Source organism: Ricinus communis, chromosome 9 (genome assembly GCF_019578655.1).
Source record: "Ricinus communis isolate WT05 ecotype wild-type chromosome 9, ASM1957865v1, whole genome shotgun sequence".
NCBI lineage: Eukaryota > Viridiplantae > Streptophyta > Magnoliopsida > Malpighiales > Euphorbiaceae > Ricinus > Ricinus communis.
Genome location: NC_063264.1, coordinates 13,798,607 through 13,818,492, shown reverse-complemented (window position 1 = coordinate 13,818,492; position 19,886 = coordinate 13,798,607).

The following is a 19,886-nucleotide window of genomic DNA, read 5'->3' as shown; positions in this document are numbered from 1 at the left end:
AAACAACCCCTGTAGAGGGTATATTTGTCAATATTAGAAAAACAACTCCGTAAGAGGGTATATCTTCAACAAGAGAAAATAACCCCAAAAGTGGAATGTTTGTCAATATAAGAAAACAACCTCAGAAGAGAGGTATATTTGTCAATAGAGAAAACAACTCACAAGAGTAGGTAGATTTGGTCAACAAGGAGAAACCATCCCGTAGCAGAGGGGTATATTTGTCAATATAAGACAACATCCCCGTAAGTGGGGTATATCTTTCAACCTGAGAAAACAACCCTAAAAAAGTGGTCTATTTTTTCATACGAGAAAATAACCCCGTAAAAGGGGTATATTTCTCAATATTAGAAAACAACCCCGTGCAAGGGATATATCTTTTAACATGAGAAAACAACTCCAAAAACGTGGTATTTTTTTCAATATGAGAAAACAACCCTGTAAGAGGGGTATATTTATCAATATTAGAAAACAGCCCCGTAAGAGGGGTATATCTTTCAACATGAGATAACAACCCCAAAAAAATGATATATTTTTTAATACGAGAAAACATCCCCTTAAGAGGGGTTTATTTGTCAATGTTATAAAATAACCCCGTAAGAAGGGTATGTCTTTCAACATGAGAAAACAACCTCGTAAAAGGGGTATATTTCTCAAAATGACCCTAAAAAAGTGGTGTATATTTTTATTTTTAATATGAGAAAACAACTCCGTAAGAAGGGTATATTTATCAATATGAGAAAATAACCCCGTAAGAGGCGTATATTTGTCAATATTAGAACAGAATCCCGTAACAGGGGTATATTTGTCAATATTAGAAAACCTCCACATAAGAGTGGTATATCTTTCAACATGAGAAAACAATCCTAAAAATGTGGTATATTTGTCAATATGAGAAAACAATCCCGTAAGAGGAGTATATTTCAATACTAGAAAACAACCCCGTAAGAGGGGTATATCTTTCAACATGAGAAAATAACCCCAAAAAAGTGATATAATTTTTAATACGAGAAAACAACCCCGTAAGAGGGGTATATTTGTCAACATGAGAAAACAACCCCGTAAGAGGGGTATATTAGTCAATATTAGAAAACAATCCCTTAAGAGGGATATATCTTTCAACATGAGAAAACAACCCCAAAAAAGTGGTATACTGTTTAATACGAGAAAACAACCCCCTAAGAGGCGTATATTTGTCAATATGAGAGAACAACACCGTAAGAGGGGTATATCTTTCAACATGAGAAAACAACTCCACAAAAGTGATATATTTGTCAATATGAGGAACCAACCCCATAGGAGGGGTATCTCTTTTAACATTAGAAAATAATTCTAAAAAAGTGGTGTAGCTGACAATATGAGAAAACAACCCCATAACAGAAGTAAATTTTTCAATGTGAGAAAATAACCCCGTCAGATAGTTATATCTTTCGACATAAGAAAACAACCCCAAATAAGTGGTTTATTTTTTAATACTAGAAAACAACCTCGTAAGAGGGGTATATCTTTCAACATGAGAAAACAACCTAAAAAAAGTGGTATACTTTTTAATACGAGAAAATAACCCCATAAGAGGGGTATATTTGTCAATATTAGAAAACAAACCCGTAAGAGGGGTACATTTGTTAATATTAGAAAATAACCCCGTAAGAGGGGTATATTTGTCAATATGAGAAAATAACCCCGTAAAAGGGGTATATCTTTCAACATGAGAAAACAACTCCAAAAAAGTGATATTTTATCAATATGAGAAAACAACCTCGTAAGAGGGGTATATCTTTCCACATCAGAAAACAATTCTAAAAAAGTGGTGTAGTAGTCAATATGAGAAAACAACCCCGTAACAGAGGTAAATTTTCAATGTGAGAAAACAACCCCGTAAGAGAGCTATATCTTCTAACATGACAAAACAACCCCAAAAAAAAGTGGTATTTTTGTCAAAATGAGAAACAACACCGTAACAGTAGTATGTTTGTCAATATGAGAAAACAAACCCGTAAGAGGGGTATATCTTTCAACATGAGAAAACAACCCCAAAAAAGTGGTATATTTTGTAATACGAGAAAACAACCCCGTAATAGGGGTATATTTTTAAATATTAGAAAAGAACCCCGTAAGAGGGTTATATTTGTCAATATGAGAAAAGAACCCCGTAAGAGGGGTAAATTTGTGAATATTAGAAAACAACCCCGTAAGAGGGATTTATTTGTCAATATTAGAAATCAACCCCGTAAGAGGGGTATATTTGTCAATATTAGAAAATAACCCCATACGAGGAGTATATCTTTCAACATGAGAAAACAATCGTAAAAAAGTGGTATATTTGTTAATATAAGAAAAGAACCCTGTAAGAGGGGTGTATTTGTCAATACGAGAAAACAAACCCGTAAGAGGAGTATATTTTTCAACATTGACAAAACAACCCCAAAAAAGTCAAAAAAGTGGTATTTTTGTCAAAATGAGAAAACAACACCGTAACAGGAGTATGTTTGTCAATATGAGAAACAAACCCGTAAGAGGGGTATATCTTTCAACAAGAGAAAACAACCCCAAAAAAGTGGTATATATGAGAAAACAACCCCGTAAGAGGGGTATATCTTTCAACATGAGAAAACAACCCCAAAAAAGAGGGGTAAATTTGTCAATATTAGAAAATAACCCCATGAAAGGGGTTTATTTGTCAATATTAGAAATCAACCCCGTAAGTGGGGTATATTTGTCAATATTAGAAAATAACCTCCTAAGAGGAGTATATCTTTCGACATGAGAAAACAATCTTAGAAAAGTAGTACATTTGTTAATATGAGAAAACAACCCTGTAAGAGGGGTGTATTTGTCAATATTAGAAAATAACCCTGTTAGAGTGGTATATGTTTCAACATGAGAAAGAAAACCCCAAAAAAGTGGTATATTTGTCAACATGAGAAAACTACCTCGTAAGAGGGGTATATTTATCAATATGAGAAAATAACCTCGTAAGAGGGGTATATTTGTCAATATGAGAAAACAACCCTGTAAGAGGGGTATATTTGTCAATATGAGAAAACAACCCCGTAAGAGTGGTATATCTTTCAACAAGAGAAAACAACCCCAAAAAAATGATATATTTTTTAATACGAAAAAACAACCCCTTAAGAGGGGTTTATTTGTCAATATGAGAAAATAACCCCGTAAGAGGGGTATATCTTTCAACAAGAGAAAACAACCCCAAAAAAATGATATATTTTTTAATACGAAAAGACAACCCCTTAAGAGGGGTTTATTTGTCAATATTAGAAAATAACCCCGTAAGAGGGGTATATCTTTCAACATGAGAAACAACACCGTAAGAGCGGTATATTTATGAATATGAGCAAAACAACCCCAAAAAAATGGTATATATTTAAATTCTTAGTATGAGAAAACAACCCCGTAAGAGAGGTATATTTATCAATATGAGAAAACAACCCCATAAGAGGCGTATATTTGTCAATATTAGAAAATAACCCCATAAGAGGGGTATATCTTTCAACATGAGAAAACAACCCCGTAAGAGGGGTATATCTTTCAATATGAGAAAACAACCCTAAAAATGTGGTATATTTATCAATATGAGAAAACAACCCCGTAAGAGGGGTATATTTATCAATATCAGGAAATAACCACGTAAAAGGGGTATATGTTTCAACATGAGAAGAAAATCCAAAAAAAACTGGTATATTTTTTAATACGAGAAACCAACCCCATAAGAGGGGTATATTTGTCAATATTATAAAACGACCCCGTAAGAGGGGTATACTTATCAATATAAGAAGACAACCCCGTAAGATGGTATATTTGTCAATATAAGAAAACAGCCCCGTAAGAGGGATATATTTGTCAATATTAGAAAACAACCCCGTAAGAGGGCTATTTCTTTCAACATGAGAAAATACCCCAAAAAAGTAGTATATTTGTCAATATGAGAAAAGAACCTCGTAAAAGAAGTATATTTGTCAAAATTAGAAAACAACCCCGTAAGAGTGGTATATCTTTCAATATAAGAAAACAACCCCAAAAAAGTGGTATATTTGTCAATATGAGAAAACAACCTCGTGAAGCCCGTATATTTATCAATACGAAACAACCCTCGTAAGAGGTGTATATCTTCAATATTTACAAAACAAACTTTAAAAAAGTGGTATTTTTGTCATAAGAGAAATAACACCGTATCAGGAGTATGTTTGTCAATATGAGAAACCAAACCCGTAAGATGGGTATATCTTCAGGATGAGAAAACAACCCCAAAAAGTGGTATATTGTTTAACACGAGAAAACAACCTCAGAATAGTATATTTGTTCAATATGGGAAAACAACCCCGTAAGAGGGGTATATTTTTCAATATTATAAAACAACCCCGTAAGAGGGGTATATCTTTCAACATGAGAAAACACCTCCAAAAAAGTGATATGTTTGTCAATATGAGAAAACAACCCCGTAAGAGGGGTATATCTTCCAACATGACAAAACAATCCCAAAAAAGTGGTATACCCCGTAAGAGAGGTAAATTTGTCAATATGAGAAAACAACCCCGTAAGGGAGGTATATTTGTAAATATGAGAAAACAACCCCGTAAGAGTGGTATATTTGTGAATATTAGAAAACAAACCTTGCAGAGTGGGGCGATCTTTCAACATGAGAAAACAATCCTAAAAAAGTGGTATATTTGTCAATATGAGAAAACAATCCCGTAAGAGGGGTATATCTTTCAACATGAGAAAATAATCCAAATAAGTGGTATATCTTTTAATACGAGAAAACAACCCAGTAAGAGGCGTATATTTGTCATTACTAGAAAATAATCCCGTAAGAGGGGTTTATTTATCAATATTAAAAAATAACCCCGTAAGAGAGGTATATATTTCAACATCGGAAAACAACTCTAAAAAAGTGATATATTTGTCAATATGAGAAAACAACTCGTTGAGGATATATCTTTCAACATCGAAACAATTCTAAAAAGGTGGTGTAGCAGTCAATATGAGAAAACAACCCCGTAAGAGAGGTAAATTTTCAATGTGAGAAAACAACCCCGTAAGAGAGCTACATCTTTTAACATGAGAAAACAACCCCAAATAAGTGGTATATTTTTTAATACTAGAAAACAACCCCATAAGAGGTGTATATTTTTCCATATTAGAAAACAACCCCGTAAGAGGGGTATATCTTCCAACATGACAAAACAAACCCAAAAAAATTGGTATTTTTATCAAAATGAGAAATAACAACGTAACAGGAGTAAGTTTGTCAATATGAGAAAACAAACCCGTAAGAGGGGTATCTCTTTCAACATGAGAAAACAACCCCAAAAAAGTGGTATATTTTGTAATACGAGGAAAAAACCCCGTAAGAGGGGTAAATTTGTAATTATTAGAAACTAACCCCGTAAGACGGTTATATTTGTCAATATGAGAAAATAACCCCGTAAGAGTGGTACATTTGTCCATATTAGAAATCAACCCCGTAAGAGGGGTGTATTTGTCAATATTAGAAAATAACTCCGTAAGAGGAGTATATCTTTCAACATGAGAAAGCAATCCTAAAAAAGTGGAATATTTGTGAATATGATAAAACAACCCTGTAAGAGGGGTGTATTTGTCAATATTAGAAAACAACCCTGTTAGAGTGGTATATCTTTCAACATGAGAAAACACCCCAAAAAAGTGGTATATTTGTCAACATGAGAAAACTACCCCGTAAGAGGGGTACATTTGTCAATATTAGAAAACAACCTCGTAAGAGGGGTATATTTATCAAATTGAGAAAATAACCCCGTAAGAGGGGTATATTTGTCAATATGAGAAAATAACCCCATAAGAGGGGTATATTTGTCAATATGAGAAAACAACCTCGTAAGAGGGGTATATCTTTCAACATGAGAAAACAACTCCAAAAAAATGATATATTTTTTAATAAGAGAAAACTACCCGTTAAGCGGGGTTCATTTGTCAATATTAGAAAACAACCCCGTAAGAGGGGTATATCTTTCAACATGAGAAAACAACCCCTAAGAGCGGTATATTATCAATATGAGCAAAACAACCCCAAAAAGTGGTATATATTTATATTCTTAGTATGAGAAAACAAACCGTAAGAGGGGTATATTTATCAATATAAGAAAACAACCCCGTAAGAGGCGTATATTTGTCAATATTAGAAAATAATCCCATAAAAGAGGTATATTTATCAATATCAGAAAATAACCCTGTAAGAGGGGTATATTTTTCAACATGAGAAGACAATCCTAAAAATGTGGTATATTTGTTAATATGAGAAAACAAGCCTGTAAGAGGGGTATATTTTTCAATATTAGAAAACAACCCCGTAAGAGGGGTATATTTCTCAATATCAGAAAACAAGTATATCTTTCAACATGAGAAGAAAACCCAAAAAAAGTGGTATATTTTTTAATACGAGAAACAAACCCCATAAAAGGGGTATATTTGTCAATATTATAAAACAACCTCGTAAGAGGGGTATATTTACCAATATTAGAAAATAACCCCGTAAGATGGGTATATTTGTCAATATGAGAAAACATCCCTGTGAGAGGGATATATTTGTCAATATTAGAAAACAACCCCGTAAGTGGACTATATCTTTCAACATGAGAAAATACCCCAAAAAAGTGGTATATTTGTCAATATGAGAGAAAAACCTCGTAAAAGAGGTATATTTGTCAATATTAGTAAACAATCCCGTAAGTGTGTTATATCTTTCAATATAAGAAAACAACCCCTAAAAAGTGGTATATTTATCAATATGAGAAAACAACCCCGTAAGTGAGGAATATTTTTCAATACAAGAAAACAACCCCGTAAGTGGGGTATATCTTTCAACATTGACAAAACAACCCCAAGAAAGTGGTATTTTTGTCAAAATCAGAAAACAACACCGTAACAGGAGTATGTTTGTCAATATGAGAAAATAAACCCGTAAGAGGGATATATCGTTCAACATGAGGAAACAACCCCAAAAAAGTGGTATATTGTTTAATACGAGAAAACAACCCCGTAAGAGGAGTATATTTGTCAATATGAGAAAACAACCCTGTAAGAGGGGTATATCTTTCAACATGAGAAAACGACCCCAAAAAAGTGATATATTTGTCAATATGAGAAAAAAAACCCCGTAAAAGAGGTATATTTGTCAATATTAGAAAACAATCTCGTAAGTGTGGTATATCTTTCAATATAAGAAAAGAACCCTAAAAAAGTGGTATATTTATCAATATGAGAAAACAACCCCATAAGTGAGGTATATTTTTCAATACGAGAAAACAACCCCGTAAGTGGGGTATATCTTTCAACATTGACAAAACAACCCCAAGAAAGTGGTATTTTTGTCAAAATCAGAAAACAACACCGTAACAGGAGTATGTTTGTCAATATGAGAAAACAAACGTGTGACAGGGATATATCTTTCAAGATGAGAAAACAACCCCAAAAAGTGGTATATTGTTTAATACGAGAAAACAACCCCGTAAGAGGAGTATATTTGTCAATATGAGAAAACAACCCCGTAAGAGGGGTATATTTGTCAATATTACAAAAAACCCCGTAAGAGGGGTATATCTTTCAACATGAGAAAACGACCCCAAAAAAGTGATATATTTGTCAATATGAGAAAACAACCCCGTAAGAGGGGTATATCCTTCAACATGAGAAAACAATCCCAAAAAAGTGGTATAGTTGTCAATATGAGAAGACAACCTCGTAGGAGAGGTAAATTTGTCAATATGAGATAACAACACCGTAAGGGAGGTATATTTGTCAATATGAGAAAATAACCCCGTAATAGTGGTACATTTGTGAATATTAGGAGACAACCCCGTTAGAGGGATATATCTTTCAACATGAGAAAACAACCCCGTAAGAAGGGTATATTTGTCAATATGAGAAAATAACCCCGTAGGAGGGGTATATTTATCAATATGAGAAAACAAACCAGTAAGAGGGGTAAATTTGTCAATATTAGAAAACAATCCCGTAAGAGGGGTTTATTTGTCAATATTAGAAAACAACCCCGTAAGAGGGGTATATTTGTCAATATTAGAAAATAACCCCGTAAGAGGAGTATATCTTTCAACATGAGAAAACAATCTTAAAAAAGTGGTATATTTGTCAATATCAGAAAACAACCCTGTAAGAGGGGTGTATTTGAAAATATTAGAAAACAACCCTGTTAGAGTGGTATATCTTTCAACATGAGAAAAAAAACCCAAAAAAAGTGGTATATTTCTCAACATGAGAAAACTACCCCGTAAGAGGGGTATATTTGTCAATATTAGAAAACAACCTCGTAAGAGGGGTATATTTGTCAATATTAGAAAATAACCCCGTAAGAGGGGTATAACTTTCAATATTAGGAAACAACCCCGTAAGAGGGGTATACCTTTCAACCTGAGAAAACAACCCCAAAAAGTGGTAAATTTATCAACATGTGAAAACAACCTCGTAAGAGTGGTATATTTGTCAATATTAGAAAACAATCTTGTACGAGGGATATATCTTTCAATATGAGAAAACAACCCCATAAGAGCAGTATATTTGTCAATATGAGAAAATAGCCCCGTAAGAGGGATATATTTGTCAATATTAGAAAACAACCCCGTAAGAGAGGTATATCTTTCAACAAGAGAAAACAACCCCAAAAAAGTGATATATTTGTCAATCTCAAAACATGAGAAAACAATATAAAAAAAGTGGTATAGCTTTCAATATGAGAAAACAACCCCATAAGAGAGGTAAATTTATCAATATAAGAAAACATCCCCGTTAGAGTGGTATATTTGTCAATATGAGAAAACAACCCCGTAAGTGTGGTATATTTGTGAATATCAGTAATCAACCCCGTAAAAGGGAAATATCTTTCAACATGAGAAAACAAACCTAAAAAAGTGGTATATTTGTCAATATGAGAAAACAACCCCATAAGAGGGGTATATCTTTCAATATGAGAAAACAATCCGAGAAAAGTGGTATATCATTTAATAGGAGAGAACAACCGAGTAAGAGGGGTATATCTTTCAATATGAGAAAACAATCCGAAAAAAGTGGTATATCATTTAATACGAGAGAACAACCGAGTAAGAGGGGTATATTTGTCATTATTAGAAAATAACACTGTAAGAGGGGTATATTTATCAATATGAGAAAACAACCCCGTAAGTGAGGTATATTTGTCAATACGAGAAAACAACCCCGTAAGTGGGGTATATCTTTCAACATTGACAAAATAATCCCGAAAAAGTGGTATTTTTGTTAAAATTAGAAAACAACACCGTAACAGGAGTATGTTTGTCAATATGAGAAAACAAACCCGTGACAGGGATATATCTTTCAACATGAGAAAACAACCCCAAAAAAGTGGTATATTGTTTAATACGAGAAAACAACCCCGTAAGAGGAGTATATTTGTCAATATCAGAAAACAACCCCGTAAGAGGGGTATATTTGTCAATATTACAAAACAACCCCATAAGAGGGGTATATCTTTCAACATGAGAAAACGACCCCAAGAAAGTGATATATTTGTCAATTTGCGAAAAGAACCTCCTAAAAGAGGTATATTTGTCAATATTAGAAAACAATCCCGTAAGTGTGGTATATCTTTCAATATAAGAAAACAACCCTAAAAAAGTGGTATGTTTTTCAATATGAGAAAACAACCCCGTAAATGAGGTATATTTTTCAATACGAGAAAATAACCCCGTAAGTGGGGTATATCTTTCAACATTGACAAAACAACCCCAATAAAGTGGTATTTTTGTCAAAATCAGAAAACAACACCGTAACAGGAGTATGTTTGTCAATATGAGAAAACAAACCCGTGACAGGGATATATCTTTCAACATGAGAAAACAACCCCAAAAAAGTGGTATATTGGTTAATACGAGAAAACAACCCCGTAAGAGGAGTATATTTGTCAATATGAGAAAACAACCCCATTAGAGGGGTATATTTGTCAATATTACAAAACAACCCCGTAAGAGGGGTATATCTTTCAACATGAGAAAACGACCCCAAAAAAGTGATATATTTGTCAATATGAGAAAACAACCCCGTAAGAGGGGTATATCCTTCAACATAAGAAAACAATCCCAAAAAAGTGGTATAGTTGTCAATCTGAGAAAACAACCTCGTAAGAGAGGTAAATTGTCAATATGAGATAACAACCCTGTAAGGGAGGTATATTTATGAATATTAGAAAACAACCCCGTTAGAGGGATATATCTTTCAACATGAGAAAACAACCCCGTAAGAAGGGTATATTTGTCAATATGAGAAAAGAACCTCGTAAGAGCGGTATATTTGTCAATATGAGAAAACAAACCAGTAAGAGGGGTATATCTTTCAATATAAGAAAACAACCCTGTAAGAGGGGTATATCTTTCAATATTAGAAAACAACCCCGTAAGAGGGGTATACCTTTCAACATGAGAAAACAACCCCACAAAGTGGTATATTTATCAACATGTGAAAACAACCTCGTAAGAGTGGTATATTTGTCAATATTAGAAAACAATCTTGTAAGAGGGATATATCTTTCAACATGAGAAAACAATCCCAAAAAAGTGGTATATTGTTTAATATGAGAAAACAACCCCATAAGAGGAGTATATTTGTCAATATGAGAAAACAGCCCCATAAGAGGGATATATTTGTCAATATTAGAAAACAACCCATTAAGAGAGGTATATCTTTCAACAAGAGAAAACAACCCCAAAAAAGTGATATATTTGTCAATATGAGAAAACAACCTCGTAAGAGGGGTATATCTTTAGACATGAGAAAACAATCTCAAAAAAGCGGTATAACTGTCAATATGAGAAAACAACCCCGTTAGAGAGGTAAATTTATCAATATAAGAAAACATCCCCGTAAGAGTGGTATAATTGTCAATATGAGAAAACAACCCCTAAGAGCGATATATTATCAATATGAGCAAAACAACCCCAAAAAGTGGTATATATTTATATTCTTAGTGTGAGAAAACAAACCGTAAGAGGGGTATATTTATCAATATAAGAAAACAACCCCGTAAGAGGCGTATATTTGTCAATATTAGAAAACAATCCCGTAAAAGGGGTATATTTGTCAATATCAGAAAATAACCCCGTAAGAGGGGTATATTTTTCAACATGAGAAAAAAATCCTAAAAATGTGGTATATTTGTTAATATGAGAAAACAAGCCCGTAAGAGGGGTATATTTTTCAATATTAGAAAACAACCCCGTAAGAGGGGTATATTTCTCAATATCAGAAAACAAGTATATCTTTCAACATAAGAAGAAAACCCAAAAAAGTGGTATATTTTTTAATACGAGAAACAAACCCCGTAAGAGGGGTATATTTGTCATTATTACAAAACAACCTCGTAAGAGCGGTATATTTATCAATATTAGAAAATAACCCCGTAAGATGGGTATATTTCTCAATATGAGAAAACAACCCTGTAAGAGGGATATATTTGTCAATATTAGAAAACAACCCCGTAAGTGGACTATATGTTTCAACATGAGAAAATACCCCAAAAAAGTGGTATATTTGTCAATATGAGAGAAAAACCCCGTAAAAGAGGTATATTTGTCAATATTAGTAAACAATCCCGTAAGTGTGGTATATCTTTCAATATAAGAAAACAACCCCTAAAAAGTGGTATATTTATCAATATGAGAAAACAACCCCGTAAGTGAGGAATATTTTTTAATACAAGAAAACAACCCCGTAAGTGGGGTATATCTTTCAACATTGATAAAACAACCCCAAGAAAGTGGTATTTTTGTCAAAATCAGAAAACAACACCGTAACAGGAGTATGTTTGTCAATATGAGAAAACAAACCCGTAAGAGGGATATATCGTTCAACATGAGGAAACAACCCCAAAAAAGTGGTATATTGTTTAATACTAGAAAACAGCCCCGTAAGAGGAGTATATTTGTCAATATGAGAAAACAACCCCGTAAGAGGGGTATATTTGTCAATATTACAAAACAACCCCGTAAGAGGGGTATATCTTTCAACATGAGAAAACGACCCCAAAAAAGTGATATATTTGTCAATATGAGAAAAGAACCCCGTAAAAGAGGTATATTTGTCAATATTAGAAAACAATCTCGTAAGTGTGGTATATCTTTCAATATAAGAAAAGAACCCTAAAAAAGTGGTATATTTATCAATATGAGAAAACAACCCCATAAGTGAGGTATATTTTTCAATACGAGAAAACAACCCCGTAAGTGGGGTATATCTTTCAACATTGACAAAACAACCCCAAGAAAGTGTTATTTTTGTCAAAATCAGAAAAAAACACCGTAACAGGAGTATGTTTGTCAATATGAGAAAACAAACCTATGACATGGATATATCTTTCAAGATGAGAAAACAACCCCAAAAAGTGGTTTATTGTTTAATACGAGAAAACAACCCCATAAGAGGAGTATATTTGTCAATATGAGAGAACAACCCCGTAAGAGGGGTATATTTGTCAATATTACAAAAAACCCCGTAAGAGGGGTATATCTTTCAACATGAGAAAACGGCCCCAAAAAAGTGATATATTTGTCAATATGAGAAAACAACCCCGTAAGAGGGGTGTATCCTTCAACATGAGAAAACAATCCCAAAAAAGTGGTTTAGTTGTCAATATGAGAAGACAACCTCGTAGGAGAGGTAAATTTGTCAATATGAGATAACAACACCGTAAGGGAGGTATATTTGTCAATATGAGAAAACAACCCCGTAATAGTGGTACATTTGTGAATATTAGAAAACAACCCCGTTAGAGGGATATATCTTTCAACATGAGAAAACAACCCCGTAAGAAGGGTATATTTGTCAATATGAGAAAATAACCCCGTAAGAGGGGTATATTTATCAATATGAGAAAACAAACCAGTAAGAGGGGTAAATTTGTCAATATTAGAAAACAAACCCGTAAGAGGGTTTTATTTGTCAATATTAGAAATCAACCCCGTAAGAGGGGTATATTTGTCAATATTAGAAAATAACCCCGTAAGAGGAGTATATCTTTCAACATGAGAAAACAATCTTAAAGAAGTGATATATTTGTCAATATGAGAAAACAACCCTGTTAGAGGGGTGTATTTGAAAATATTAGAAAACAACTTCGTTAGAGTGGTATATCTTTCAACATGAGAAAAAAACCCCAAAAAAGTGGGATATTTGTCAACATGACAAAACTACCCCGTAAGAGGGGTATATTTGTAAATATTAGAAAACAACCCCGTAAGAGGGGTATATTTGTCAATATTAGAAAATAACCCCGTAAGAGGGGTATATCTTTAAATATTAGGAAAGAACCCCGTAAGAGGGGTATACCTTTCAACATGAGAAAACAACCCCAAAAAGTGGTATATTTATCAAAATGTGAAAACAACCTCGTAAGTGTGGTATATTTGTCAATATTAGAAAACAATCTTGTAAGAGGGATATATCTTTCAATATGAGAAAACGACCCCATAAGAGCAGCATATTTGTCAATATGAGAAAATAGCCCCGTAAGAGAGATATATTTGTCAATATTAGAAAACAACCCCGTAAGAGAGGTATATCTTTCAACAAGAGAAAACAACCCCAAAAAAGTGATATATTTATCAATCTCAAACCATGAGAAAATAATCTAAAAAAAGCGGTATAGCTTTCACTATGAGAAAACAACCCCATAAGAGAGGTAAATTTATCAATATAAGAAAACATCCCCGTTAGAGTGGTATATTTGTCAATATGAGAAAACAACCCCGTAAGTGTGGTATATTTGTGAATATCAGTAATCAACCCCGTAAAAGGGAAATATCTTTCAACATGAGAAAACAATCCTAAAAAAGTGGTATATTTGTCAATATGAGAAAACAACCCCATAAGAGGGGTATATCTTTCAATATAAGAAAACAATCCGAAAAAAGTGGTATATCATTTAATATGAGAGAACAACCGAGTAAGAGGGGTATATCTTTCAATATGAGAAAACAATCCGAAAAAAGTGGTATATCATTTAATACGAGAGAACAACCGAGTAAGAGGGGTATATTTGTCATTATTAGAAAATAACACTGTAAGAGGGGTATATTTATCAATATGAGAAAACAACCCCGTAAGTGAGGTATATTTGTCAATACGAGAAAACAACCCCGTAAGTGGGGTATATCTTTCAACATTGACAAAATAACCCCGAAAAAGTGGTATTTTTGTTAAAATCAGAAAACAACACCGTAACAGGAGTATGTTTGTCAATATGAGAAAACAAACCCGTGACAGGGATATATCTTTCAACATGAGAAAACAACCCCGAAAAAGTAGTATATTGTTTAATACGAGAAAACAACCCCGTAAGAGGAGTATATTTGTCAATATGAGAAAACAACCCCGTAAGAGGGGTATATTTGTCAATATTACAAAACAACCCCGTAAGAGGGGTATATCTTTCAACATGAGAAAACGACCCCAAAAAAGTGTTATATTTGTCAATATGAGAAAAGAACCTCGTAAAAGAGGTATATTTGTCAATATTAGAAAACAATCTCGTAAGTGTGGTATATCTTTCAATATAAGAAAACAACCCTAAAAAAGTGGTATGTTTTTCAATATGAGAAAACAACCCCGTAAATGAGGTATATTTTTCAATACGAGAAAACAACCCCGTAAGTGGGGTATATCTTTCAACATTGACAAAACAACCCCAATAAAGTGGTATTTTTGTCCAAATCAGAAAACAACACCGTAACAGGGGTATGTTTGTCAATATGAGAAAACAAACCCGTGACAGGGATATATCTTTCAACATGAGAAAACAATCCCAAAAAAGTGGTATATTGGTTAATACGAGAAAACAACCCCGTAAGAGGAGTATATTTGTCAATATGAGAAAACAACCTCGTAAGCAGGGTATATCTTTACACATGAGAAAACAATCTCAAAAAAGTGGTATAACTGTCAATATGAGAAAACAACCCCGTAAGAGAGGTAAATTTATCAATATAAGAAAACATCCCCGTAAGAGTGGTATATTTGTCAATATGAGAAAACAACCCCGTAAGAGTGGTATATTTGTGAATATCAGTAATCAACCCCGTAAAAGGGGAATATCTTTCAACATGAGAAAACAATCCTAAAAAAGTGGTATATTTATCAATATGAGAGAACAACCCCGTAAGAGAGGTAAATTTATCAATATACGAAAACATCCCCGAAAAAGTGATATTTTTGTCAAAATCAAAAACCAACACAATAGCAGGAGTATGTTTGTCAATATGAGAAAACAAACCCGTAACAGGGATATAACTTTCATCATGAGAAAACAACCCCAAAAAAGTGGTATATTGTTTAATACGAGAAAACAACCCCGTAAGAGAAGTATATTTGTCAATATGAGAAAACAACCCCGTAAGAGGGGTATATTTGTCAATATTACAAAACAACCCCGTAAGAGGGGTATATCTTTCAACATGAGAAAACAACCCTAAAAAAGTGATATATTTGTCAATATGAGAAAACAACCCCGTAAGAGGGGTATATCTTTCAACATGAGAAAACAATCCCAAAAAATGGTATAGTTGTCAATATGAGAAAACAACCCCGTAAGAAAGGTAAATTTATCAATATGAGATAACAACCTCGTAAGGCAGGTATATTTGTCAATATGAGAAAACAACCCCGTAAGAGTGGTATATTTGTGAATATTAGAAAACAACCCCGTAAGAGGGATATATCTTTCAACGTGAGAAAACAACCCCAAAAGAAGGGTATATTTGTCAATATGAGAAAACAACCCCGTAAGAGTGGTATATTTGTGAATATTAGAAAACAACCCCGTAAGAGGGATATATCTTTCAACGTGAGAAAACAACCCCAAAAGAAGGGTATATTTGTCAATATGAGAAAATAACCCCGTAAGAGGGGTATATTTGTCAATATGAGAAAACAAACTAGTAAGAGGGGTAAATTTGTCAATATTAGAATACAACCACATAAGAGGGGTTTATTTGTCAATATTAGAAATTAACCCCGTAAGAGGGATATATTTGTCAATATTAGAAAATAACCCCGTAAGAGGGCTATTTCTTTCAACATAAGAAAATACCCCAAAGAAGTAGTATATTAGTCAATATGAGAAAAGAACCTCGTAAAAGAAGTATATTTGTCAAAATTAGAAAACAACCCCGTAAGAGTGGTATATCTTTCAATATAAGAAAACAACCCCAAAAAAGTGGTATATTTGTCAATATGAGAAAACAACCTCGTAAGTCGGGTATATTTATCAATACGAGAAAACAACCACGTAAGAGGTGTATATCTTTCAATATTAACAAAACAACCCGAAAAAAGTGGTATTTTTGTCAAGAGAAATAACACCGTAACAGGAGTATGTTTGTCAATATGAGAAACCAAACCCGTAAGATGGGTATATCTTTCAGGATGAGAAAACAACCCCAAAAAAGTGGTATATTGTTTAACACGAGAAAACATCCCCGTAAATGGAGTATATTTGTCAATATGGGAAAACAAGCCCGTAAGAGGGGTATATTTTTCAATATTATAAAACAACCCCGTAAGAGGGGTATATCTTTCAACATGAGAAAACACCTCCAAAAAAGTGATATGTTTGTCAATATGAGAAAACAACCCCGTAAGAGGGGTATATCTTTCAACATGATAAAACAATCCCAAAAAAGTGGTATAGCCCGTAAGAGAGGTAAATTTTTCAATATGAGAAAACAACCCCGTAAGGGAGGTATATTTGTAAATATGAGAAAACAACCCCGTAAGAGTGGTATATTTGTGAATATTAGAAAACAACCCGGTAAGAGGGGCAGATCTTTCAACATGAGAAAACAATCCTAAAAAAGTAGTATATTTATCAATATGAGAAAATAATCCCGTAAGAGGGGTATATCTTTCAACATGAGAAAACAATCCAAATAAGTGGTATATCTTTTAATACGAGAAAACAACCTAGTAAGAGGCGTAAATTTGTCATTACTAGAAAATAATCCCGTAAGAGGGGTTTATTTATCAATATTAAAAAATAACCCCGTAAGAGAGGTATATATTTCAACATCAGAAAACAACTCTAAAAAAGTGATATATTTGTCAATATGAGAAAACAACCCTGTTAGAGGGATATATCTTTCAACATCAGAAAACAATTCTAAAAAGGTGGTGTAGCAGTCAATATGAGAAAACAACCCCGTAAGAGAGGTAAATTTTCAATGTGAGAAAACAACCCCGTAAGAGAGCTACATCTTTTAACATGAGAAAACAACCCCAAATAAGTGGTATATTTTTTAATACGAGAAAACAACCCCGTAAGAGGTGTATATTTTTCCATATTAGAAAACAACCCCGTAAGAGGGGTATATCTTCCAACATGACAAAACAAACCCAAAAAAATTGGTATTTTTATCAAAATGAGAAATAACACCGTAACAGGAGTAAGTTTGTCAATATGAGAAAACAAACCCGTAAGAGGGGTATCTCTTTCAACATGAGAAAACAACCCCAAAGAAGTGGTATATTTTGTAATACGAGGAGAAAACCCCGTAAGAGGGGTAAATTTGTAAATATTAGAAACTAACCCCGTAAGACGGTTATATTTGTCAATATGAGAAAATAACCGCGTAAGAGGGGTACATTTGTCAATATTAGAAATCAACCCCGTAAGAGGGGTGTATTTGTCAATATTAGAAAATAACCCCGTAAGAGGAGTATATCTTTCAACATGAGATAGCAATCCTAAAAAAGTGGTATATTTGTGAATATGATAAAACAACCCTGTAAGAGGGGTGTATTTGTCAATATTAGAAAACAACCCTATTAGAGTGGTATATCTTTCAACATGAGAAAACACCCCAAAAAAGTGGTATATTTGTCAACATGAGAAAACTACCCTGTAAGAGGGGTACATTTGTCAATTTTAGAAAACAACCTCGTAAGAGGGGTATATTTATCATATTGAGAAAATAACCCCGTGAGAGGGGTATATTTGTCAATATGACAAAATAACCCCATTAGAGGGGTATATTTGTCAATATGAGAAAACAACCCCGTAAGAGGGGTATATCTTTCAACATGAGAAAACAACCCCTAAGAGCGGTATATTATCAATATGAGCAAAACAACCCCAAAAAGTGGTATATATTTATATTCTTAGTATGAGAAAACAAACCGTAAGAGGGGTATATTTATCAATATAAGAAAACAACCCCGTAAGAGGCTTATATTTGTCAATATTAGAAAACAATCCCGTAAAAGGGGTATATTTGTCAATATCAAAAAATAACCCTGTAAGAGGGGTATATTTTTCAACATGAGAAAACAATCCTACAAATGTGGTATATTTGTTAATATGAGAAAACAAGCCCGTAAGAGGGGTATATTTTTCAATATTAGAAAACAACCCCGTAAGAGGGGTATATTTCTCAATATCAGAAAACAAGTATATCTTTCAACATGAGAAGAAAACCCAAAAAACTGGTATATTTTTTAATACGAGAAACAAACCCCGTAAGATGGGTATATTTGTCAATATTACAAAACAACCTCGTAAGAGGGGTATATTTATCAATATTAGAAAATAACCCCGTAAGATGGGTATATTTCTCAATATGAGAAAACAACCCTGTAAGAGGGATATATTTGTCAATATTAGAAAACAACCCCGTAAGTGGACTATATCTTTCAACATGAGAAAATACCCCAAAAAAGTGGTATATTTGTCAATATGAGAGAAAAACCCCGTAAAAGAGGTATATTTGTCAATATTAGTAAACAATCCCGTAAGTGTGGTATATCTTTCAATATAAGAAAACAACCCATAAAAAGTGGTATATTTATTAATATGAGAAAACAACCCCGTAAGTGAGGAATATTTTTTAAAACAAGAAAACAACCCCGTAAGTGGGGTATATCTTTCAACATTGATAAAACAACCCCAAGAAAGTGGTATTTTTGTCAAAATCAGAAAACAACACCGTAACAGGAGTATGTTTGTCAATATGAGAAAACAAACCCGTAAGAGGGATATATCGTTCAACATGAGGAAACAACCCCAAAAAAGTGGTATATTGTTTAATACGAGAAAACAACCCCGTAAGAGGGGTATATTTGTCAATATTACAAAACAACCCCGTAAGAGGGGTATATCTTTCAACATGAGAAAACGACCCCAAAAAAGTGATATATTTGTCAATATGAGAAAAGAACCCCGTAAAAGAGGTATATTTGTCAATATTAGAAAACAATCTCGTAAGTGTGGTATATCTTTTAATATAAGAAAAGAACCCTAAAAAAGTGGTATATTTATCAATATGAGAAAACAACCCCATAAGTGAGGTATATTTTTCAATACGAGAAAACAACCCCGTAAGTGGGGTATATCTTTCAACATTGACAAAACAACCCCAAGAAAGTGGTATTTTTGTCAAAATCAGAAAACAACACCGTAACAGGAGTATGTTTGTCAATATGAGAAAACAAACCTGTGACATGGATATATCTTTCAAGATGAGAAAACAACCCCAAAAAGTGTTATATTGTTTAATACGAGAAAACAACCCCATAAGAGGAGTATATTTGTCAATATGAGAAAACAACCCCGTAAGAGGGGTATATTTGTCAATATTACAAAAAACCCCGTAAGAGGGGTATATCTTTCAACATGAGAAAACGACCCTAAAAAAGTGATATATTTATCAATATGAGAAAACAACCCCGTAAGAGGGGTATATCCTTCAACATGAGAAAACAATCCCAAAAAAGTGGTATAGTTGTCAATATGAGAAGACAACCTCATAGGAGAGGTAAATTTGTCAATATGAGATAACAACACCGTAAGGGAGGTATATTTGTCA